The sequence below is a fragment of the Watersipora subatra genome, chromosome 1 (assembly GCF_963576615.1).
Source record: "Watersipora subatra chromosome 1, tzWatSuba1.1, whole genome shotgun sequence".
Lineage (NCBI taxonomy): Eukaryota > Metazoa > Bryozoa > Gymnolaemata > Cheilostomatida > Watersiporidae > Watersipora > Watersipora subatra.
In genome coordinates, this window is record NC_088708.1 from 26,198,082 (window position 1) to 26,223,627 (window position 25,546).

A 25,546-nucleotide genomic window follows, 5' to 3' on the forward strand; every position below is an offset into this window, starting at 1 on the left:
CTGTCAAAATATCTCTATTTCATTTAATCAGTGGTAAAGCTCATCATGGGATTAATTTGATCATAACTTTTGTTACATCAACAAAATATATATTTTATAAACTTATGCAACGCTTAACGAAGCAGAAAATATCTTGCCATATTGTATTATTCTTAAACTTTTTTTATTTTTATCAAATGTTTATTTTCAGTTTCATGCTCTACTAATCCATGATAGTATCACTAACGCATTAGACCAGCCTGCCGACATTGTTATAGCGCCAAGACATGATTCTGAGCGAAGTCACTACTACCTAATGGTTAGTATTCTTATGCTGCACTGTTATACTAAATGATTATGTCAAGATATTAATTTTGAGAACGATTAGTGTTGCATGGCTGTGCATAGTTATTATAATTGTTTTAAAAATTTAAAACAGCACATCTTTTGTATAGCATGTAACTTGAATAAGATAACTGTTTTGTAGGCACGGGATTACTTGCTCTGCGTGTATCTATAATATGCAACTCGCATTAGGTTGCATAGCTTTATATACAAGTTGTATATGGTACTCTGTTTGCAGCTGGTAGATAGGAAACTTAGGAAAATTCATTTAATGGACTCTCTTTCTTACAAAGGACAACAGACCATTGAAAAAAGGTGAGCATGAAATACTTCACTAGGTTTGTCGGTAAATCTTACAAAAAGGAACATTTATTGCCTTTGCATTCTAGCATAAATGGTTTAATCCAAAAACTCACTGCTAGCAACAATATTTGCAGGAAGCTTGTTTCTATTGATGAGAGGTTTGCTGATTATGCTGTGACAGATAGTGAGATGGCGGCTATGCAACAGAAAGATTGTGTAAGCTGTGGACTGTATGCTATCAAGGTGAGTGACAACGTCATTTGTAGAGGTCTCAAGACTTCAACAATTATCAGTAGGAAACGTCTGGTTGGATTATTTATCTACACATTAACTATTACTAGAGAATTTAGTCCTATTCTGTCAATTTTCACTGTTAACCACAATGTTTTTTCAGCAAAATTAGTGTGATTCCTTGTAGGGGGTTATGCAATAATCTTGAACTTTCTAGATATTCGGCACATTTTTTGTTGTTGTAAACTTATTAAAGAATAATTCTAAGAATCTCTATTTTTATAATATTAATATTTTCAGCATGCGCAACGATATGTTGAATCGTTTGAGCTTGAAAATAGAAAAGATGGTGATGGTTACATGTCTTTAAATCCTTCCACATACCGTAAAGAACTATTGGCGAGTATAAAGGTATGTGAAACAATAATTATTTCCAGCAGATTTAGCACATCTGTATATTTTGTATGTAAATATATGTAAAGATACTTCCTCACTTAATTGGTTTAATTTTCTCAACCTGAACTAACAACCTTTTTGCATTGAATTTCGTTTTTAACCGGTTGTCTTTATTTATGTTAGGAAGATGGTCGAGCATTGGCGGTTATCAAGCTCTCTATTGAAGCAGGTAGGTTGAAGATGTAAGCCACATACAGGCTAACAAGTGTTATATTTATATCATGTTAATACATAAAAATTATTTTACTGTGTTCACCAATCTAGAGCATGAGAATACTATTCTGGTATCTTTAAATAGTATAGTGTCGGTATCTACAGACATTACCTGCTTTATATATATCTAATGCATGTTCTTAACCCTTTGGCTACGGCGCGCTTACGGCCGGGAAAATACCAGCTTACGGAGGCAATTACTAGGGCGATTTGAGCCTTCGACATGACTGCATAAAAACTGCAGTAACTTACATCAAAATTCTGGTAGTTACATAGATTAGTATGCATAAGAAAGCTGAGAAATTTCTTTACAAGCTGATATTTTTTTTATGCAGATAGCTTGCAAAAGCTTTCCAGCAAAAGTCTCAATTTGTTGAAGCTATTAATTACAAGGTATTAAAAGGTCTATCGAAGGCTGAATTATTTCGGGATTCGTACGCTGAGACAATGCTCGTATTCCAGGCTTTACGGATTTCGTAAGCAAAGGGTTAACTAGATCAAAACTTTGTGAAGTAGTCTGTAATGTTTTCTATTTATTTATTTGTGTAATAGCCAAGGAAGAATCCACCAGAGAAAAAGCAGTGAAGTGTTTCACGACAACAGAAGATCATGAAGCTACCAACTGGGATGGCAAGGAGCTTACAGAAAACCCTGTGGAATTTCCTGCTGTCTCACTAGATACTCAGCTTATGTATTATAAAATCAAGTACCTGAAGCGTTATAAAACACACTATACAAGTTATGGTGTATTTAATGTAGTTCCAGCCAAAGATTACGAACATTGTCGACAGGAGCATATATCTGGAATGTACGATGGTATTCAGATGGTAAATGAGACCATTTTATATTTTCTTAAAGAGAGTAACTCTGACTATCAGATCATTAGTCGGCAACTTATTAGACTGAGCCCCGCAGTACTAGAAGCTTACGAGTCATGGTGTAAGAAGTTGACTCCAGAAGATGACAATGGTAGGCCATCTCCAGCATATTATGGTATGGAAAAATCCATTACGCATAGCTAAACGTGTTTTCCTGTTATGCTTTCCAATGTACGCATGTATGCTGGTAACTGGCATATCTTCAATATGTTTTAAAACAAAATTTTATTGTTTGTTCACACGAGACTATTATAGTGTATGACCTGTTATTTGATGCCCTGAGCCAGTAGTAACTACTGTTTTATTAACTTTTATGTTGCATACATTTATATAGTTTAGCCATCTTGTATTTCTAGTCAGTTTGTTTGCATTAGTGGAATATGCATCAAGGCAGTGTGTACTCAGCTGTACTTAGTGTGTAATTTTTCTTTATACAATTTTGCAACTTGGTGTATTCAACTTTTTCAACGGTTTTTCTATTTGGTACATATTATATTTCATTGAGAGATGCTATGTAACTCTAAATAATATATAACTTTTACATACAACATACAATGATAATACCTTCTCATAACTCTAAGCTTTAGTTTGTATGAAGTCATAAAAATTTTATGTAGCCAGGCTAATACTTGCTGTTCAAGTCCATGAAGTTGAAATAAGATAACTGTTTTGTAGCCAGGCTAATAATTGCTGAAAAGTCAGGTTCAAATATGTATTTGATAGAAATATAACTGTTTTGTAGCTAGGCTAATAATTGCTGAAAAGTCAGGTTCCAAAATGTATTTGATAGAAATATAACTGTTTTGTAGCTAGGCTAATAATTGCTGAAAAGTCAGGTTCCAATATGTATTTAATAAAAATATAACTGTTTTGTAGCTAGGCTAATAATTGCTGAAAAGTCAGGTTCCAATATGTATTTAATAAAAATATAACTGTTTTGTAGCTAGGCTAATAATTGCTGAAAAGTCAGGTTCCAATATGTATTTAATAAAAATATAACTGTTTTGTAGCTAGGCTAATAATTGCTGAAAAGTCAGGTTCCAATATGTATTTAATAAAAATATAACTGTTTTGTAGCTAGGCTAATAATTGCTGAAAAGTCAGGTTCCAATATGTATTTAATAAAAATATAACTGTTTTGTAGCTAGGCTAATAATTGCTGAAAAGTCAGGTTCCAATATGTATTTAATAAAAATATAACTGTTTTGTAGCTAGGCTAATAATTGCTGAAAAGTCAGGTTCCAATATGTATTTAATAAAAATATAACTGTTTTGTAGCTAGGCTAATAATTGCTGAAAAGTCAGGTTCCAATATGTATTTAATAAAAATATAACTGTTTTGTAGCTAGGCTAATAATTGCTGAAAAGTCAGGTTCCAATATGTATTTAATAAAAATATAACTGTTTTGTAGCTAGGCTAATAATTGCTGAAAAGTCAGGTTCCAATATGTATTTAATAAAAATATAACTGTTTTGTAGCTAGGCTAATAATTGCTGAAAAGTCAGGTTCCAATATGTATTTAATAAAAATATAACTGTTTTGTAGCTAGGCTAATAATTGCTGAAAAGTCAGGTTCCAATATGTATTTAATAAAAATATAACTGTTTTGTAGCTAGGCTAATAATTGCTGAAAAGTCAGGTTCCAATATGTATTTAATAAAAATATAACTGTTTTGTAGCTAGGCTAATAATTGCTGAAAAGTCAGGTTCCAATATGTATTTAATAAAAATATAACTGTTTTGTAGCTAGGCTAATAATTGCTGAAAAGTCAGGTTCCAATATGTATTTAATAAAAATATAACTGTTTTGTAGCTAGGCTAATAATTGCTGAAAAGTCAGGTTCCAATATGTATTTAATAAAAATATAACTGTTTTGTAGCTAGGCTAATAATTGCTGAAAAGTCAGGTTCCAATATGTATTTAATAAAAATATAACTGTTTTGTAGCTAGGCTAATAATTGCTGAAAAGTCAGGTTCCAATATGTATTTAATAAAAATATAACTGTTTTGTAGCTAGGCTAATAATTGCTGAAAAGTCAGGTTCCAATATGTATTTAATAAAAATATAACTGTTTTGTAGCTAGGCTAATAATTGCTGAAAAGTCAGGTTCCAATATGTATTTAATAAAAATATAACTGTTTTGTAGCTAGGCTAATAATTGCTGAAAAGTCAGGTTCTAATATGTATTTAATAAAAATATAACTGTTTTGTAGCTAGGCTAATAATTGCTGAAAAGTCAGGTTCCAATATGTATTTAATAAAAATATAACTGTTTTGTAGCTAGGCTAATAATTGCTGAAAAGTCAGGTTCCAATATGTATTTAATAAAAATATAACTGTTTTGTAGCTAGGCTAATAATTGCTGAAAAGTCAGGTTCCAATATGTATTTAATAAAAATATAACTGTTTTGTAGCTAGGCTAATAATTGCTGAAAAGTCAGGTTCCAATATGTATTTAATAAAAATATAACTGTTTTGTAGCTAGGCTAATAATTGCTGAAAAGTCAGGTTCCAATATGTATTTAATAAAAATATAACTGCTTTGTAGCTAGGCTAATAATTGCTGAAAAGTCAGGTTCCAATATGTATTTAATAAAAATATAACTGTTTTGTAGCTAGGCTAATAATTGCTGAAAAGTCAGGTTCCAATATGTATTTAATAAAAATATAACTGTTTTGTAGCTAGGCTAATAATTGCTGAAAAGTCAGGTTCCAATATGTATTTAATAAAAATATAACTGCTTTGTAGCTAGGCTAATAATTGCTGAAAAGTCAGGTTCCAATATGTATTTAATAAAAATATAACTGTTTTGTAGCTAGGCTAATAATTGCTGAAAAGTCAGGTTCCAATATGTATTTAATAAAAATATAACTGTTTTGTAGCTAGGCTAATAATTGCTGAAAAGTCAGGTTCCAATATGTATTTAATAAAAATATAACTGTTTTGTAGCTAGGCTAATAATTGCTGAAAAGTCAGGTTCCAATATGTATTTAATAAAAATATAACTGTTTTGTAGCTAGGCTAATAATTGCTGAAAAGTCAGGTTCCAATATGTATTTAATAGAAATATAACTGTTTTGTAGCTAGGCTAATAATTGCTGAAAAGTCAGGTTCCAATATGTATTTAATAAAAATATAACTGTTTTGTAGCTAGGCTAATAATTGCTGAAAAGTCAGGTTCCAATATGTATTTAATAGAAATATAACTGTTTTGTAGCTAGGCTAATAATTGCTGAAAAGCCAGGTTCCAATATGTATTTAATAAAAATATAACTGTTTTGTAGCTAGGCTAATAATTGCTGAAAAGTCAGGTTCCAATATGTATTTAATAAAAATATAACTGTTTTGTAGCTAGGCTAATAATTGCTGAAAAGTCAGGTTCCAATATGTATTTAATAAAAATATAACTGTTTTGTAGCTAGGCTAATAATTGCTGAAAAGTCAGGTTCCAATATGTATTTAATAAAAATATAACTGTTTTGTAGCTAGGCTAATAATTGCTGAAAAGTCAGGTTCCAATATGTATTTAATAAAAATATAACTGTTTTGTAGCTAGGCTAATAATTGCTGAAAAGTCAGGTTCCAATATGTATTTAATAAAAATATAACTGTTTTGTAGCTAGGCTAATAATTGCTGAAAAGTCAGGTTCCAATATGTATTTAATAAAAATATAACTGTTTTGTAGCTAGGCTAATAATTGCTGAAAAGTCATGTTCCAATATGTATTTAATAAAAATATAACTGTTTTGTAGCTAGGCTAATAATTGCTGAAAAGTCAGGTTCAAATATGTATTTGATAGAAATATAACTGTTTTGTAGCCAGGCTAATAATTGCTGAAAAGTTAGGTTTTAGCACATATTGTAATTAGAAGAAAAAGTATAACTGTTTTGTGGGCAAGCCAAAACCTGCTGTAGTCATATAAAATAACTGCTTTGCAATGTAGTACATACGTAATAGTTTGTAATAATAATAGCATCAATGTACAAACCCTATTCAAGAGTATACTAAAAACCATTTACAACAACAGCCTACTACAACTACGCAGAACAACTAGCATTAGCAGTTTTGTAGTTCCGTAGAAACGACCTTGTCAACGTGCAGTTATATTGAAGGCGCCAAAATTTATTTTTGGGTATATTCCGCAACTGAGTTAGGAATTGCGGCTAGAAACTCACAAATCGTTATCTTTTTTAGATCTGACCCAACACCGAAGCTTCACCTGATGACCAATGGGAAGTACTGAAATTTTCAATCCATAGTGCAGGGCTAGAAATATTTGGCCTTAGACAAAAGCATGGCCTTGACTGGTACAACTCACATGAACTTCTTGAACCTGTGTTTGCAAATAAAAGCGACGTCATAATAAAGATGAAATCCAGACCGACTAGACAAGCACTTGCAAACTATCGAACTGCAAAGGCTGAAGCTCAGAAGGCTGTCAGAAGTTGTGTGCATGCCTACTGGAACTTGTTATGCACTAGTATTGAAACGGCCAGAGACACTGGAAACATCAATGATATGTTGTGCCATCCAAACTGCTACTGGACCTACTGCCCAAAGCGACGGGGTGCTGAAACGTAAAGATGGCTCATTTATTGAACCGAAGCTAAAACTGAACCGATGGATTGAGCACTAAAGTGAACTTTACGGTTATGCTGGTGATGCTGATTATGATGTACAACATCATAATCTTTACATTATGAAGTACACCACATAGAAAGTATGCATTTCTTTCATGACATATCACACAAAGTTGAGCCATAAAAGTGTAATCACATTGATGTGAAAAATAGGACTTGAGCAAAGTTATGAATTAATTTTCAAATTGAAGATGAAAATCTGTTAATAAAGTTCAGCATACGTATTTCATAATTATTAATACATGTATTGATAGCACTGCATAAGATATGATAATATCATTTGTTTAAATTTTTGTCAAATTCCTCACCATCAATCATGCATCTTGATTCAGAACCAGATGACCAACAACAGTGACATTGATGATAAGTAAGTCTAGATAAACATAATTATTATTAGCAATAACCATACAATAAACATAACCAAAAACTATTGCTTCTTTAAAAAATCATCATTACGACAATGAATAGCTTTCATACACTAACATGATAGTGTCTGTGGGATTCACTCATCAATTGTATGTAAAAGAAAAAACAAAATTGATGTCTAAAGGCACAAAATTTCTAGATCGATTCAAACAATGGAATTAATGACCAGCATCGATTGAGACAAACATCTATACAGTCATGTTATCAGGTGGTATCAAAAACATCTGAGAACTCAACAGAGAGAAGAACTGCAACAGAAATAAGAACACTGTGTACCATTTACATGTGTTATATGCTCATGGCTGTAACGTAGTTGTCTCATCTCACATGTTTAAGAAACTAGTGTTGGCTTATAGAAAGAAAACAATACCCAAAATTTATCTTTCTAGTGCGGCGAAGTATGAGATTTATCCAGCTGAGAGCAAGCAGAAAGGAGATATACTTGTGTCATCAAATGGCTACAGCTATGTCATCAATATAACTTACAAAAATGGATGGTAGAAAGACAGTCTAATAGATCTGTAGCAAGCGTAAAGAATGCAGAGCCAAGGTTACCCAGAGTGACGGTTTTGAATCTGCATACAATACATTCGGCTTACCCACGTGTCTATCACAAGAATACTTACCATTGCTTAATAAATAAGGCAAGATAAGTAACCTTAGAGGACAGTCTCAATAATAATCAATAAAACTTATTTGATGCTTGGCTGCAGCTTTTCATATTAAAATGTAGACAATGAAAATGCTGTACATGACTGACTGATATAATAGATTAAAGAAGAAGCAAAACTGTGTTGTTTAGCGTAATTTTGTTTGTATAATATTACTTATTCCCTGACTACAAGTATGCTCTTTTGCCTTGTTTGTTATTTACTGCCTGTACTGACTCTAGCTAATTATTTTACCAGTTGTTATTGAGGCTAAAAATGTACCCATATCCTATTGCTATGTTATCATACCTATACTATGTGTGTTCAGTTCTAATAAGGTGGTTGCTGGGATAAGACAAAATTCAACAAACTGAAAACCTTTTTCGAGTGTTACCTTGATGGTAGACAACAATTTAAAAGCATTTATGAAAAAATTTAGAACCAGCAGCAATCTTTCAAGACAGAAGTTAATTAGGATGGCCAAAATATTTCGAGGTATCAACCAAACATCCAAAATCAAAATATTTTGAGGTAAGTCAACCCAGAATTTTATCATATATATAATTTTCAACAGAGCATTAAGATAACCAGCATTAATTAAAAAGCTAATTACAGTCCTATTATGTATGGTGCTGCTTAGAAAAACTAACAGTTCATTATGTGTTTTAATCTGAAAAAGAGCTAGAGATAAGAGGTTGCTGTAAAGATTTTTATTTCAAAATAATCACCTCGTTTTTTTGTGCTCTATGTCATCTTAATTACACGTAGTGCAGATGTAGTAATGTTTATTTCTCACGCTAGTTTTACTATGCAACCGTATTACTCATGATATGATGGTCAAAAGGAAGTCTCACTTGATCACAGTGGGATGGATTCATATTTAACGTTTACTGTATTGAGTAGTAGAAATTAAGGCAAATAAATATGGAAGCGACCGACTACGCCAACATCAACTTTGAACAGTATATCAACGACAAGAAACTTATGGAAATTGTAAGAAGCTACAGAACTGTGTGGGATAGAGGCTGCTCAGATTTAAAAGATAGAAATAAAAAGGGCAATATGTGGATAGATATTGCACGAAAGACTCGATTAAAATTGCAAGTAGCTATTACCAGATATGGAACGCTGCGGACTAAATTGAGTCGATATTAAATAAAAATAAACCGGCATCAGGCTCTGGGAATTTGTAATATTTACTTCTGAACTTGAGCATATACGATGGCTGGCTCCATTTATCCAGACAAAGTATGGGACGTCGAACAACCTACGACAACAACCTGCACGTACAAGAAAAAAGCTTGACATCGAATAACAATTTAGCACAACTACTGATGACAATCATACCAACCTTTCAATAGAAACACCTCTTTGTTCTGCCTCCACATCCACCGAGGACACCATAGGTATGTAAAAAGTATGAATGTAGGAACCGTTTTTTCTTGTGGTAATATTGAAAAGAAATATTTTTGTGTATAGAATGATTGGGCCTTATATGTGGCATAGTTATCTGTTTTAGAAGTGACAATTACCGGCATTGAGGCCTGTGCATCGACCTCTCTGACGAAGTTTCGGAAGCCTAAAGAAGCTAAAGTAAAATTACGCCACGCCATTGTAGAATGTTTAGGTTTTTCCATTATCGATCTGATTGGTTGTCCGAATTTTGCTTTGAGAAACAATCAAAAATTATTTTTTAATTTGTTGTTAGAATGATACCGATGACCTACCAATGAAAGAACTGATATCAGCGATACGGAGTCTAGAGCAGGATGACGATGATGAGTGTGGCAATTCCAGTTTTTTCAAGTCGATGTTCAAGAAAATGAACAAACTCTCAGTTGAAAACCAGTTGAGGTTTTAGCAAGATATGCTGACAAGATATACCGAAATACTCGGACAGCAAAATATGCAATAGGCCTTGGTGCAGCTCGCCCAAGGCATTCCTTGGGCGAGCTGCGGGTTCATCTCACTAATCCTCTACTCTGTGGTGCTATCCTCTTCAATGGCGCTATGCCAAGGAAGACCTTTACAGTGTTGGAGAGTCTAGCTATTAGAATACCATCCTACTCAACATATATAAGAAACCAGAAGGATCATCTGTTCGTCGTAAGTATCACCAATTTTAATTGTACTGCTAGTGGGTTTGACAATTGATCATTTGTGAGCAAAAGAATTTTTAACATCAACCCTTCATCGTATTTTTTGCTAATTGCAGACTATCAATGATGAATACAAGAAGGGGGCAGAGGTTGTGGTTGATGGGCAAAAAACTAGACGTGATATCCACTTAGCCGGATATGGGAGGTGTGAATCCATGGGCTACTCAGCCACCTACGAATTGTATTCGCTCATGGATACGTTGTTGAAGAAGATTATGTCTGCTAGCTTGGTAAAGGTGAGTTCCACATTACGATGACATCTCACATTTCAGTTCATTTACACATCAGTCCTGTGTGAGTGCCTGTGAGCCATAAGGGATTATTACTATACTATAATTGATAACTAAGTAATAACTACACTTGATTTATCTTGTCAGGTTACAGAGACAACAAGTAGTAATGCAATGGAGTTGGAGAGGGAGAGGAGATGCCTGGAGGAGTTAACTAGTAAAGGGGTGAAAGTGACGACACTAACCACAGATCGTCACAAGCAAGTTAATACCATGCTGAAGAAAGACTATCCTAACACACTACATATGCTTGACCCATGGCATATTGCTACAGGTGAGTTACTCTATACTTTCCACCATGATTTTAAAGCATGTTTTTCTTTTGGAAATTATGCTTTGCATAAGCTATGATCACAATCTGTGTATTATATAGTCAGCTCTTGAAGCAGTAAACACCTGCCACCTGTGATAACAAAAGTGGAACCATTTCCCTCATGACAACAACTTCATAGCCTTATATAACCGGCAGGAACCCAGAAGAATTTAGCAGAAGCAGCAAAGATTGTAGCCTTGAGGAAGTTCAATAACTGGATTAAGACGATTGTAGCCCATTTCCATCATGTGACCCGCCATATGTCCCATGATTCAGCAGCGAGACAAGAGATGTGGCTTACGGTGATGCCTCACTTGACAAATGTGCACAGCCATCAAGATAATCAGTTCATAACAGAGTGTGACCATGAGGATATACCAGAGAGAATAGTCATCGAAGGAGTAGAGAAAACCGCTGACTGGTTCATTCCAAGTATCTGTTTAATTTGAAGAGAAGCCATGACTATGGATGACATAAGCTAGCATACCCCTACCATTGACAGTTTGACACACACTGTTAAGACCCGTTCACACTATCGCTCAAATCGACGTTTAGCAATGGGCGGTGGGATGCGATGAGCGGTCAAAGCAATCGCTGTTAGCGACGATGCGATAGACTTTCAACATGTTGAACTTTGACACCGATGATCGCAACTATCCGCATTTTGATTGGCTGTTTGCGGACGACATCGAACACAATTTCAACAATTGTCAAGGTCAATGTCATTTGGCAAGTATGGCGAATAAGTATGCACATGACGAATTACTAATCAGCTTTGTTAAAGATTACCCGTGTTTATATGACTTCACTTCACCTTCTTATAAAAAATCTAAAAGCATGAAGATCAATGCTTTTAATCAAATAGCTGCAAAGATGAGCCAGCAGCTCGGCAAACCTGAAGATGGTTAGTATACAAGTATTGTATGCGAGTTTTGCTTTCACCAAAGAATATATAAAATCATTAAATATTTTATTTTGAGTTTGGGCTGTTGCACGAAGCATATGAAGCAGTTTTGTAGGATTTCTTATGATACCCTGATACTTACTATTATTCATGCTGTTAATATTTTGCAGGTATCAGTATCCAAAAGTGTTGGAAATATATGAAATACGTTTTCCTCGTACGTGCGCACCAATAGTAACATGGCCACTATGGGAGCATCTTCAATGGTTACGGGATTACAGCAAAAAAAGATTGTAAGTTAATATATATCGTTAATTTTTTATAAGTTTCAGTTTATAAAATTGTGGTCGTTGTTTATAGTTCGATTGTTTTTCAACTTGATTATAGGACACAGAGTAACTACCAAGCATTAATGTCACATGCAATAGAGGCCCCCCGCTCTGAAGCAGCTATAATAGAGAGCGTTGAATGCCTTTCCACCTCAGCCTCCTTAAGCAGCCCTCCTGCTGCCTCACCTGCACCTTCAACTTCACAAACACAAACGATGCATGATATGCCACCGACTAAAAGGACTGCAGAAAATACCGAAGATCCATTCCAGTAAGCATACGTAAAACACTAAAAGTTAGCAAATATGCATAATTTATGGGATCCTTGTAATCGAACTCACATGCATATCCCTGTCCAATTTTACAGAACGCGATTCCAAGAAATTTCTAAGAGAGTCCAAGAAAGGATTGCACGAAAAGAACAAGAAAAGGACATAAATTATCACTTCGGAATGGAGGTTGCAGGATACCTCAGAAAAATGACACCATCAAAAGCACTCGGAACAAAAATAAAAACCATGTAAGTTATCGCAAATGAAGGAGTTGATGAAGGAGTTGACGAAAGAGATGATGAAGCACCTCCAGCTTCATATTTAGATGTGCTCAACTTAAACTAGATTATTTTATATACATTTATATTTGGGCGAGTTCATAAATAATGATGCGACAATTAGATTTATTTGATGCCACAACTACACACGCACATTTGGTCTTATTAAAAAAATTCTTTGAATTAATCGATGCATTTATTTTCTTGACTTGGGTAATATAAAATTTACTGCTTTCAAAATAGTAGTTCCGGAGCTATGAAAGGCAACATGCATAAATGATGGGACACCACAAATGTCCCATCATTTACGCATGTTGCACTTTATAGTTCCGGAACTATTATTTTGAAAGAAATATCTAGCAAAGTGAGATGCTGTGTTAAATTATAGCATTTCAAATATAAATTTGTTGAACAGTGTTTGTGATTTGAAGGAGATAGTAGCTATGCTATTATTTTTCCTTTCAACTACTATTCGTTTAATTGCAGGTGCAGCCAAAAACAATCAAATTTCTGACGGATCAAGAATGGCGGCAGTTTGGTGTTGTTAGTATTGGCGATCGTGTAATGTCGCGTTTACAGTGGCCGATTTTGTCAGAAATTTGTCAGATTTTTGTTAGAAAACCTTTGCCGGGGTGCTATGGGACGGGGTGCATTGGGACATGTCCCAATGCATCCCAGCATGTCCCAATGTACACTAAATGTGTTGTTTGCTTGTTTCTCTAGAATTTTTTGTTTTGATACATTGGAATTAGGCCATTATGTCTGCTAAAAAATGTAGATAGTTGTGAGTATATGTAGGCTTAGATGAGTGAATTTGAACCAAATTTAAGTTTGCAGAAAATAGTACGAAATCCGAAGCCAACGCAGCGAGCTTCTCAAAGTGATGAGCAATTCAGGGCAGCTGTTCAAGCGGTCATTGACAGAAAATTGCCAATGCGTCCAGTAGCTGAGGACTAATGGATAACCAAATCTACGCTAGCTCGCTATGTTACAAAAATAAAAAAGGCAATAGACCACGGTGAAGCCACAGCACTTGTTACTTACCAACCAAAGTTTAACCATGCCAAAGTGTTTGATGATGAACAAGAAAGATCCATCCCTGAGTAGATATTGACCGCGTCAAAGATGCATACTGGTCTGATAAGAAAAATGCCGATGGAGTTGGCATATAAATATGCAATGATAAACCGCCAGACTTACCCTACCACATGGGACACCAGCAAACAAGCAGCTTTGTCTTCTCATCCCATTTTACTAACAATTTTGCTCAATGTTTTAACAATGATAAAACTGTTGTAAGGTGATTTTAGTTTTGATCAACCAGAATATTAAAATTCTATTTATAGGTGAAAACTGGCTCTATGGGTTCATGAAAAGACATAAGGAGCTTTCTGTACAAAAACCAGAAGCAACAAGCCTCTCCGGAGCAACAGCGTTTAAAAAAACAGCAGTAGCTGAGTTCTTTGCAAATTTGAAGGAAGCACTCGACCGTTACAAGTTTCAGCCACCTGGCATTTACAATGTGGATCAAACTGTCTTAACCACAGTCCACAACCTACCTAAGATAATAGCAGGATGGAATACCAAGCGAGTTGGTTTGACTACATCAGGCGAAAGAGGAACATTGATAGCAATTGTTGGATTCGTGAGCGCCTCAGGCAACTTCAATACTACCTTTTCTGATTTTTCCCAGAGTGCATTTTAAAGAGAGCATGCTCAATGGCGCTCCACCGGGTTCTGTAGGCAGTGCCAAACCAACTGGAAGGATAACAAAAGATTATTTGTCGATTGGCTGAAGTGTGAGATAAGTATATATCGACGTCAAGCATCCGTTCCTACTGAACTGTTATTATATCATACCAGCAACCTACCATTGCCATATCCCATGTAGACAATTGTCAATACAATATACATTAATTCTACCAAGCTTTATTTGTCATATACACACTTGAGTGTCAACAGCTGGAAATTGATGTAATATGTATATATTTGGAAGCCAAGATGTCTGCTTGAAAGTTGATACCAACGACTGATATATTTCCTTGTTTGTTATTTCTACCTCTGTGCCCCTGTAACTAAATTTATGAAGTGTCTCTCAGCAACCTGCTAGATATTGCACAACAATGGATATTGCATCTGACAGTGAATTTGAAAGTCTCGGAGGCCGATCCTTGGCGTTGTACAACCTTTCGTTTTTTAAGAGCCTACAATAATATTGCAGAAAAATCGTTTGAAATCTAGCAATTTTTTCTTGTCGATTAATTGTATATTATTTCAAATCATTGTATTTTTTCGCAGGAAAGCGAATATCCTTTATTTATTTTACTTTACACAGGCATATTATTGAACATTTGGAGGCCTTTGGATGTTTCGTAGGAAAACCCATTATATCTAGTTTAGAGTTGCTTTTTTTAACTTCTAGGAAAAAACAACTTTGAAGTGCAATACACAGAAGGCGAGTTGCTGGTGGCACTACCAAACGGACTATTAATTTTTCTGTTCCAAATATCAATTGTTGTCAGTTATTTGACATGCACATACATTGAGGTAACTGAGATATAAGAAGTGGAGAAAACCAACTGACACTGGGTAAGCTAACTTTATTTAGAAGGAATCAGTGTAGACTTTAGTTTTAGGGTACTGCCACATGCAAACCCTTTTACTAGCCATTATTTACATACATGTATGTACCTGAACTGAACGGAGTAAAGAATTTTATTAAATTTGTATGTTTAATTTAATTGCAGAAACACCACCTTGATCACCTCTATATAGAATTGTTCGCCAAAAACAGATGTTTTCACCATACATAAGTCAGAATTGTACAATGTTATGATTGACTCTACTCATGAAAATCATCCGTCAACAATTTTAATAACTTCCTAATCATTTGGTTTTTACATAAATAAACAATATTAGACTTTAAATTCTTTGTTTACTTATTATCTGAGTTTCTCTTTTCAGCACAATATATAGAAAAAACACTTTGTAAAAGTCGATGTTTCTTTTCGATATAACTTTATATGACGATGATTGGTCAGAGCTTTTTATCGTTGATAATTTCCAAAGAGTAGGGTGTTGTTAGCATGGCACAATTACGAGTGGCTGGATCTCTTCATCAAAAGGTTGTGGGTTTAAACCACTTTTGTGTCATTCTGGCAAAACTATTCTTGCAGGATTCTAGCCCTAACTGCTGTGCCTGTTCTAATAGAGGCATAAACAAAACACCAATTTGTAGTGTAACGCTATTGAACAAGGGTCTGTCTAAAGCATTTCAAACTTATCAGCTGTGTAAAAGCTTGTGCTTCAAGCCTGGTTCACATTCGCATACATTAGATGTCCTATAAGGAAAACTGTCTCTGTGTAAACAGTGATATAGATTATATCAACGATATTATGGTCACAACTAGTTGCTGAGCATCTGGGATTTATGTGAACAGTGTGAAAAATGGTTGCGTTAGGAATCCATCTAGCATGTTTACAATGTCTAGGTGTAGTGAAAGTGAAGACAAAACTGCCAAGCATTGCAAGACAAGGCGAGACAAGATGCTTTTCAAACTTCAAGACAAAAAATGAGATACCAAAAAGGAAACTGAACTTTAGACAAAAATATGCTTTTTATTTCATTCTGACCAACAAAAAAGGAGTTGCTTGTTTAATGAAGAGAATTCTCAATTCATTCTTGTATTTTTATTGAAACACATTTCCGGCTAGACGAGACACTGTCTTGCCAACCCCATTTTTCGAGAAGGGATCTTGTCTCGTGCCACCACTATCTAGCAGAGTTCTCTTTACAAACAGTCCAGAAGAGGCCTAAAGTCGAATAGGTGGAAAATAGAAATTTGTCCTTTCACTACCTTACATTGTAACAAGTATCATACAAGAAAAAGTTATTTTCTCATTTTGGAAAAAAGCAACTTAAATTTTTTACTTTTTACAATTTGATATTGCTTTGACTGGTAAAAGTTGATAAAAATTTACGTAAGTGTATGTAAAATATGATGAAAAGCAAACCCTAACAATTCTTGTCGTTGTTTTAGAGTTTCAATCACATCAATTTGTTTTACCCTTGGTTTTGGCTTTTGCTACAAATAAACACAATGGACCAACTTACTAATCTTACATCTAAAGATATACAGTTATGCTCCGCCGATAAAAAAGTTTGATGCTACGAAAAAGGATGTTGCAGCGGCGACTCTGCTTTCGACTTACATATCAGATAGAGTATTTATTGATTACAATATGATATAGTTATTTTTAAAAATTTCAAGTAATTAAGCTTCCACATTTCATATGGAAGACTAGTATGTTATTAGGCGTCCAGATTATATCTGGAAGACTTTTTGTCAGTATTTCATCTTTTTTTTCTTTCGTAAATTTTTTCTTAGTGATCTCAGAACTGGCCAGAGCTAAGAGCTTGAAAGTTTGAGCATTGGTAGATAGTACCTTAAACCTTGATAATTGATGTATTTTATACACTTATGATGTCTCTGCGGCAGCACTGGCACCAAAAACTGTTTTCTTTCTTTTAATTATGAATATCTAAATAACCGTTGAAGTTAGGGGCTTCAGATTTTGTAAAAGAATAGACATTGTAATATTCTACGGATCATTATTTATGACCCAAACTGTGTCAGCAATTGTTTTCTCAAGACTTTGTTTCCAAGTTTTCGTTGTCACTCCATTACTTGCGGTTTCGGGTAAGTTGCTACTTTTGACTTAATAAAACTTGGACATTGGCCAAATAGGTATACTGGATCAACTTGGCTTTGCCTAGCTTGAACAAACAACTTCTACATCAATAGCATGTTAGACCACCAAGAAGACCAGTTTGAAGCCTAAAGCCTAGATTCAGATCGGATATTACACTCCAGTAAAGCAGTGTCCACTGTGGTGCAGTGGATACTGCACTTGCCACTTGTGATGAACATCCGGGGTGCAATTCTCAATATAGCTGTATTGCATATATAAATATTTTCTTTTTGATGCCTCACAATATTATTGCAGAAGAGTGTTGGTTCAAATTTATCAGTTTTTCTTTTTTGATTTACATCTAATTTTTTTTTCATATAAAATTATTGGATTTCTGTAAGAAAAACAATATCAATATTTTAGAGTTAAAACAGCAGGTTTGTATCTGGAAGCATTTTGATTTTTTGTTTGAGAACCAATTATCTAGTTTATTTTGCTTTTTCTGTTTGGCACAACATAAAAAAATTATTTCATAAATTATATTGACCCCTAATAAAGTGTGAATATATTGTGTAATATGTTGTTCTCATTTTACAGGAAAGTATCTTACAGGAATATTGAGAATTATAAGAAATTCTTTTCCCTCTCTTCCAGCTGCCGCAAAGAAAGCGTAATTAATCAGGCTAGTTATATAAATGTAACCTGCATAGGTGGACCAACCTAGATAGAGTTGACAGAAATGTTCAACGATTTTCAACTTGTAGGGACAAAATCTTAGAAAGCAGCAATACAAAGCCTCGATTGGTGTGAAATTGCAAAGAAATGGGAAGTTTGTCCAAGGGAATATCAGTATGTTATATACATATTAACATTATTTACAATATTGGTGTGTTCATATTTAAATGATAATACTTGTTAACTAATAATTTGTTTTCTTATTATTTGAAATATTAATCTTCTGACTAAAGAAAAGCATATGATACTAAATAAATATTGTAGATGGTGTAATGAACAGCTAGGGAATTTCAAGTTTCTTTTAATAGTTGTGCATTAGTAGGTTAGAAGTGTTGCAGAAACAAAGAGATGGAAAGATGGAAGATGGAAATCAATCAGGTCATAAAGGCGGCTCCAAACAGATATTAAAACCTCTATCTAAAATCATTACATATCAGTGTGACAATGTCAATTCAAAGTGCCAATTATTTTGGCTAATCTCAAAACAGATATAAATGCAGTAAAAGTTTTATATCTATTTTTTCAAACCATATGCACACAAATATCTCAAATTCCTATATACCCTTTAGAACAAATATATGTTGCGAACAACTATTGGCCACTACTGAATTTACACTGTACAACTGGGCTGTGTTGAAAGTTTGATCTTTAGCTATTACAATTGTGAGTTTGAGGCAATTTTTATCTCAGCTTTTTGAGACATTCCAGATGGATGGCAATGCTCCATAATTTTTTTCTTTTTAATCTATTGTGTGTTATTTTGTAATGTAAAGCTCCTGGTAAGAGGCGGGAGAGCTACTCTATTAATTTAGAAGGTAGCGTGGAGAAACTGATTTTGAAGTTAATGAAGGAGTTTGATATGGAAAATTTGGTCGATCCTACACGTACAACAGTCAATCTGGGAAGGAACACGGGACCATTTTTCCAACCATCCGAGTTTATGGGAGTTGTTATCAGAGCTATAAAGCGGAAAACAACTAACGCCTACCTATATATTTACATTGAGACGTTAGTGATATGTTTTCATATATATGAGTAAATTATTATCCATTAAATATATTACTGCAGTAAGGTTTCACAAATATAGGGTTTTCCTTCAGATGATGTTCAAAAAACTGGAGCCCCGGTTTCGATAGTTAAATGAAAACTGAATATTTTACTCACGAAAATCTTTAAAAACATTGGATTTTGTGAAAATTAAACAGAAACTTAAAATGCATAAAACTTCTTTTGTAGATTTATCTTTTAAATGTGAAAAAAATGAAGACTGGTTTGATTGGAAAGAGCCTCAAAATGATTAAGTTTTACAACGATTAAGCTTTAGGTTTTTTCAAAGCACTGTTATTGGTCTATGTTCTTGTACTAAGTAGTAGCATGAAAATATTTGATTTTTAAATTGCAAAAAAATGTAACATATTTTAACTTTTTGTTACTTCAAAAATCCAATTTTGGGAATATTTTTGTTGCGCGTGTCACATCCTACTATTTTTTTTAAACTCGCAATGCAAACCATATCTACATATAACTTTCTATAAATGATGGGATGAGGCGACTTCTAGCAATTTTTATGTTTCTCAGTTAAATTGGCCTGTTTCTATGGCTTATAGGTGTGGTTTTATGATAACAAATACAGAGAAAGAACTGTCTAATTTGAACGATGTTGAAGAGATGTGGCTCAAATTTAAATGTTCTTTCAGAAAAGCAATTGATGCATCTGTACCAGTAAAGTCTATTACCTTACCAGCACCAAACCAACCTCCATGGTTCAATCAAAGAGCTAAAAAACTAATTGATAATCAGCATAGGACCCTAACAAAATACAAAAGGATGGGCGATCCTTTTGATTTTTCCTAAACAAATATAAGCAAGAAAGACGAAACAACAAAAAAGACAATTCTCATGTTAAAAAAGACATTAATCAATGATAAAATACGCAAGCCTCTGTCTAAAGGTAATAGCAAACCATTCTACATATACCTACATGGTAAAAAAAAGACGCCTTGTGGATCAACTACAACTGAAGACCACAAGCGCGCAGATATTCTTAACACATATTTTTAATAAACAATTTTGCACTGATGAACAAATAAATGATCTAACAAAACTACCATCAGTTGTATTATTACAATGTTCATGCCTAGTTTTTGATTTGTTATATAAACTGTATGTAATGTAAATAGTTTTTAGGTTACAAACTGGTGAAAATACAGTTGTTTTTTTTACCAGTAGTACATGTATGTAATAATTGTTTTTTACCAGTAGTAATGTTATGATTTTTTTATTATCTGCATCAATATTCTATATCATTGCCAGCATAATGTTAATTTTGAGATAAGTTTGAATAATACAAAATATCTATCGTTTCATGTCAGCACCAGCAGACGCGTCAGATTACCCTGTAACTAACTAATCACAGAACCGATAGACATTAATGGAGATGGTGTGAACAACCTGATATACGACTTGAAAAACAACAAGTTCCTAAGACCTAATAAATTTAAGAAATGTGAACTCTTAGTGCACCCTTCCTTGATAGCTCGCTGTTTCAAATATATATATATATATCAAGTCTCATTAAAACCAAAGAAATCGCCCACAACCTAGAAAACTGCTATCATCACTTCCATTGACAAGAAGAGTTCAAAAGAAGCTTGTAACTACCAGTCGATCACTCATTAGCATACAAACAACAAATGAGGCGCTCGACATTTGTGCCTCATGACATGTTCATGAGTGTTCTAAAATCCTTGAGGTATTAGTAAGAATAGCTAGTGTGTTACTAGTTACAATATGAAAAATTTCACGCTAATGATATTGATTAGCACCTTAACACTGATCAGCACAATAAAAAGTATTATATATAAATATAAAAACACAAAAACAAATGTAGAATGGAAAAAGTAGACTAAAAAACAATCTATGTGGGGGCCAGGCCACTTCTTTTTTAAATGACAAACAGACCTCTAGAACCTGACAAGAAACTGAACGAACACCGGAAATGGATAAACATAAAAATTATGCCAAGGAGGTTTAATGATGCATCAAAAAAAACTAATATAAAAAATATAGCTAGATAAAATCATTAAAAAAGCGATGAGAACAATTGAGTTGTTTGGAGCGAGTTGGATCATTGCTAACTCGGAAACAGTAACTCGGGTTTTTCAACGTGCTTTTGAGCAGATTTTCACCGGTTTGCAAAAGCCGAGTTCTTCAAAATTGGTGTACAACTAGTGCGTTGTAAACTCGAGTTCCTGGTAAAAGAAATAAGTTCTAGTTTTACAGTACGTGCATATGCAGTTTAATTTCTATTAGCTAACAGGTGCTTATTGGTGTACCATTGTTAATATAACCAGATCTACATTTATGCTACCATAATACCAGTATATTGTACCTTATATTTACAAACTAGAGTTTGTGAGCGCGGTATAACTAAAAAGCTTGAGTTGTAATACTGGGCTTACAACTCGGTTTATCAACTCGGGTTGCAAACCCGGGACACTCTAATCAGCCATACATTACTGATCACAAGCCACTAAAGCTTATTCTTTAGCAATCCTAGGTCTAAGCCTGCGCCAAGAATAGAGCGATAGACATTGCGCTTGCATTCTCTCAAGTTATATACAAGCCAGACAGAATTTTGCTGACCCTTCCTCATAAATGATTAAAATGCATGCAAAGAGTTCAATTATAGCTGTTGTAGTGGGTAATGAGTATGCAGATGAGGTAGCCAAAGAGTGGGTGCCTATTGCTTTGAACTGGAATGAGCTTGCGACAGCATCAAATAATTGTGATGAAATAAAAAATGTATTGCGAGGACTACAAACAAATGATTTCCCTGGTTGTAACATTGGATACAAATCAGTTAGTACTGAACTTAGTGAGGTCGATGGTGTTTTGCTAAGAGGTCATAGAACTGTGGTGCCAAGTGCACTGAGAAACCGTGCCATTGTATTAGCTCATGAGGGCCATCAAGGCATAGTGAAATGTAAGTAAAGGCTTAGGAGTAAAATGTGGTGGCCGGGTATTGACAGAGATGCAGAGAAGTTCTGTAGAGACTGCATTGACTGTTTGAAGGTCAGTCAGCCCGATGCACCACAGCCCTTGAATAAGACAAAGTTTCCAAACAAGCCATGGAAGTTTCTCAGTTTAGATTTGCTTAGACCTCTGTCAGATGGCCGACACTTGATTGTGCTAGTTGACTATTACTCTAGATAAGTAGAATGTGCATTTATGCGAACAACAACCAGTGAGAAAACTATTGACTTTTTAGACACAGTATTTAGTAGAATGGGATTCTGTGAAGCTCCGAGAACTGACAATGGCCACCAATTTAGATCTGATGAGTTTCAGCGCTACTTGGCTGATTGTGAAATCAAATGGGTGTCCACTACTTCACTTTGGCCGCAAGCCAATGGGGAGGTTGAAAGGGCAAATAGGATACTGTTGTAAGCACTACGCATAGCTCATTAACAGTTTAAACTTGTGGAAAGAGTGGAGAAAGTTTTTGATGGCATACCGCTCAACTCTTCACAGTAGCACCGGTGTTGCTCCATTCACACTTATGTTAAGTCGTGAGATGCAGACAAAAATACCTATGTTAGACCTAGAGCCATATCCTACAGTGCATGAGCAAGCTGCTGATAGGGATGCAGTGGCTAAATGTCAGAATAAAACAACCTGATAAAAAGCGCAATGCTGGTAGTGCTGAGGTAGATGTAGGTGACACTGCTTTTACAGAACAGCTGCTCAGGGAAGCTTGAGCTAACTTTTGAAAATGAAAAACACATTGTTACCTCAAAACATGGGTCAGAGGCCATTGTGACTGATAGTAGTGGAAAACATACAAGGTGAAACTCAACTTTTGTCAAATTAGTGCCTACAGCTAGCTCCACTGCGGATGTGTCGTCGAGTGATGCACATCGGACTGCTGATGCTGAGGGTTTCACCGGGGTAACCATTGCCCACAAACGAACTCGGCAACCCCAGAACTATTTGGTATTTCGGTAGCTTATGCGCTCCAGGGTAACAGATTTTGAGGGCGGAGTACTACCCAACATGCAGATTTGATGTTAGGACAGTTTAGAATATGCAAGTACATTGCTGCATTTTCTTATCGATACACACGTATCTACAAGTATTATCTCTTCTTTGTGTTCCGTGCTTTATATAGAATAGATACTTGTATCATTTCATCTATTCATCATTTCATGTATATTTTAACTGGATTGTTGTTTTTCAACATAATGCTTATACACCTTAGAATTTTTTTCATTTGCTAGTTTGGTTGTGTCTGTTGGGATACTGCCTTTTGTCCTAAAACGGAAAAGGGATGCAATGTCCTTGGTAGAGGGGTATTGCAACACAAAGCCGACAACTGTGATTGTGGTTTGACCTTGGTACGACTTCTGATGAACCATGTGATTTGATGTATAACTTGTATGGTCAAGCTTGATAATAACCAGTATAGCTACAGCAAGCAAAGCATTCACCTCTCTGATACAAAACAAAAGTAAACCTAGTACAGTAATATTAAATGGAGTAGCAGGCAAAATCTAATTAAAAATTTTAAAAGCCTTATCTGGCATGACAGTCTTTTTTATACTTTAAAAGTCTTCTAATAGCATTTGTTTTTTTCAAAAGTATCTTAAGTGGATATACAAAGGTTTTGAAAATAAACTATATTTGGTAATAGCCTTTTGATGCGCTGCGACTTGAGGATTTTTGTTGCCTCGCATAATACTAATACTCAGACCTATTTTCTATATTCCTTGACAGACCAGTTAGCATTTCTAAGCCATCAATGAGCACACAGCGGCCTTTCCAGAGAATTAAACTTCCACATTTTCAGTACCATATGCATTATATATAGGTAGACAAAAAATATTTAGCTAACAGTCACGACAACTTTTTTACGCAACCACATTCTTGGAGTGACAAGTGGTGAATCCAGTGCTTAGTGAATTTGTACGCTAAGCACTGAATGTGTTACTAGTGACTTTTTCAAGTACATTCTCATATAAACTGCGAATGTAATTTATTGGTTTCTGTGCTATTTTTAGCTACTCTAGTAGGCTACAGACATTCTGGTCATCCAAAATAGATCTGTAGAATTTCAAGGGCATGACTGCAAGCATATTGTGGTCGAAGCCAACAGTACTGATTGGACAAGCAGAAAGCCAAATCAGCTCAGGTCGGCAATCGTAGCAGAATCGACTCGGGAGCAAGCGAAGCCCGAGTCTCGGATAGAGAACAAAGGCCAAAAGAAGGCAAAGACAGCAAAGCTTATTTGCTCGTTCTTGCACATACATGTTTTTAAATTGAAAAAGTGAAACAAATATATATGTCAAATATATATATATACACATGTGGAAAAGTATGGATTCACCTAGTTATTTTTCATACTTCCACTTTCAGACGATAACTTTTCTAATTAGCTCAAGTTTTCTCAGATGTTCGTCATTATAGCTCACTCACAAGAAATATTTATATTAAGTTTCCTCAATTCAGTAAATGAGCCTACATCGGTAAAGAGCAGAAAGGCTGGTGTTCATATTTGGACCTAGTACTTCTAGCCTATCGAACCAGCAAGCACTCCTCAACTGGACATACTCCGAGATGGAGCACGAACAGACATGCCGTCTACCAGTTCATTTGCTGTGTCCTTCAACCGATGAGCCTGTTTTGAGTCCTCAGATGAATTCATGGAGACTAACACAAAAGCTAAGAGGCTGCTGGAGGGTAGCTCATGACAATAATGAAGCCGCCAGTGTAAAGCAAGAGACAGCATGACAAACGGGTGCACTTTGTTGATATACACCTAAGAGATAAGGTTTATGTGAAGCGGCCTAGCCCAAAAACTGGTCTCTCATCTTAATTTAACCTCTGTACAAGGTAAGGTACCTTATGAGGTTTTTGTCAGACAAAGTGTGGATGTGTTGGTGCAACACAGGGTGACTCAAAGACCTGACTGGGTCCATTTAACTGACTAAGCTTGCCGAAGAAAGATTACAGCATTGGCCATAGGCTGTTGCACGCGATTCAGTACCGAGCGATGCAACCAAGCCCGCACCAATAAGGAATCCAAACGAGTCATTGGGTGCTAAGATCGAAGGTCATTCATCCGAATCTAACACTATCCAAGATGGATGATGAAGGGAGTAAGGTTGATGAATTTGCTGATGCAGATGAATAGCCAAGGTACAGCGCAAGGCCTCGTACCGGCCCGAAACCAATATATAACGGCAACAAATGGTTTTAAGGACCTGCTTACAGTTGATGTTGCTGGTATTGGATCATATCTCGATCTTGTATCAAAAATAATATATGTATATAGATATGTAGACTCATACATCAACAAAGCCATATGTAGTATGTGGCCATGTTGCAATAGATACATGTTGAACTTATAGTTCACATGATATGTCTTGCAATGTGCAGAGCAATAGTG

General features: G+C 34.9%; 1 protein-coding gene across 3 annotated transcripts in view; it reads right to left on the reverse strand.

Moving 5' to 3' along the window:
• LOC137393339 (methyltransferase N6AMT1-like) overlaps positions 1-25,546 on the reverse strand; it is an 89,489-nt gene that overhangs the window by 25,446 nt on the left and 38,497 nt on the right. Inside the window, exon 9 of one of the 3 annotated variants that reach the window (XM_068079848.1) lies at positions 7,272-7,725. The exons of 1 other annotated variant lie outside the window; for it this stretch is intronic. The gene's annotated coding sequence lies outside the window, so the exon portion shown is untranslated. Of the gene's footprint in view, positions 1-7,271; positions 7,726-18,255; positions 18,517-25,546 lie in introns of those variants that run through there. One more of the 3 variants, XM_068079865.1, reaches the window with a different exon arrangement.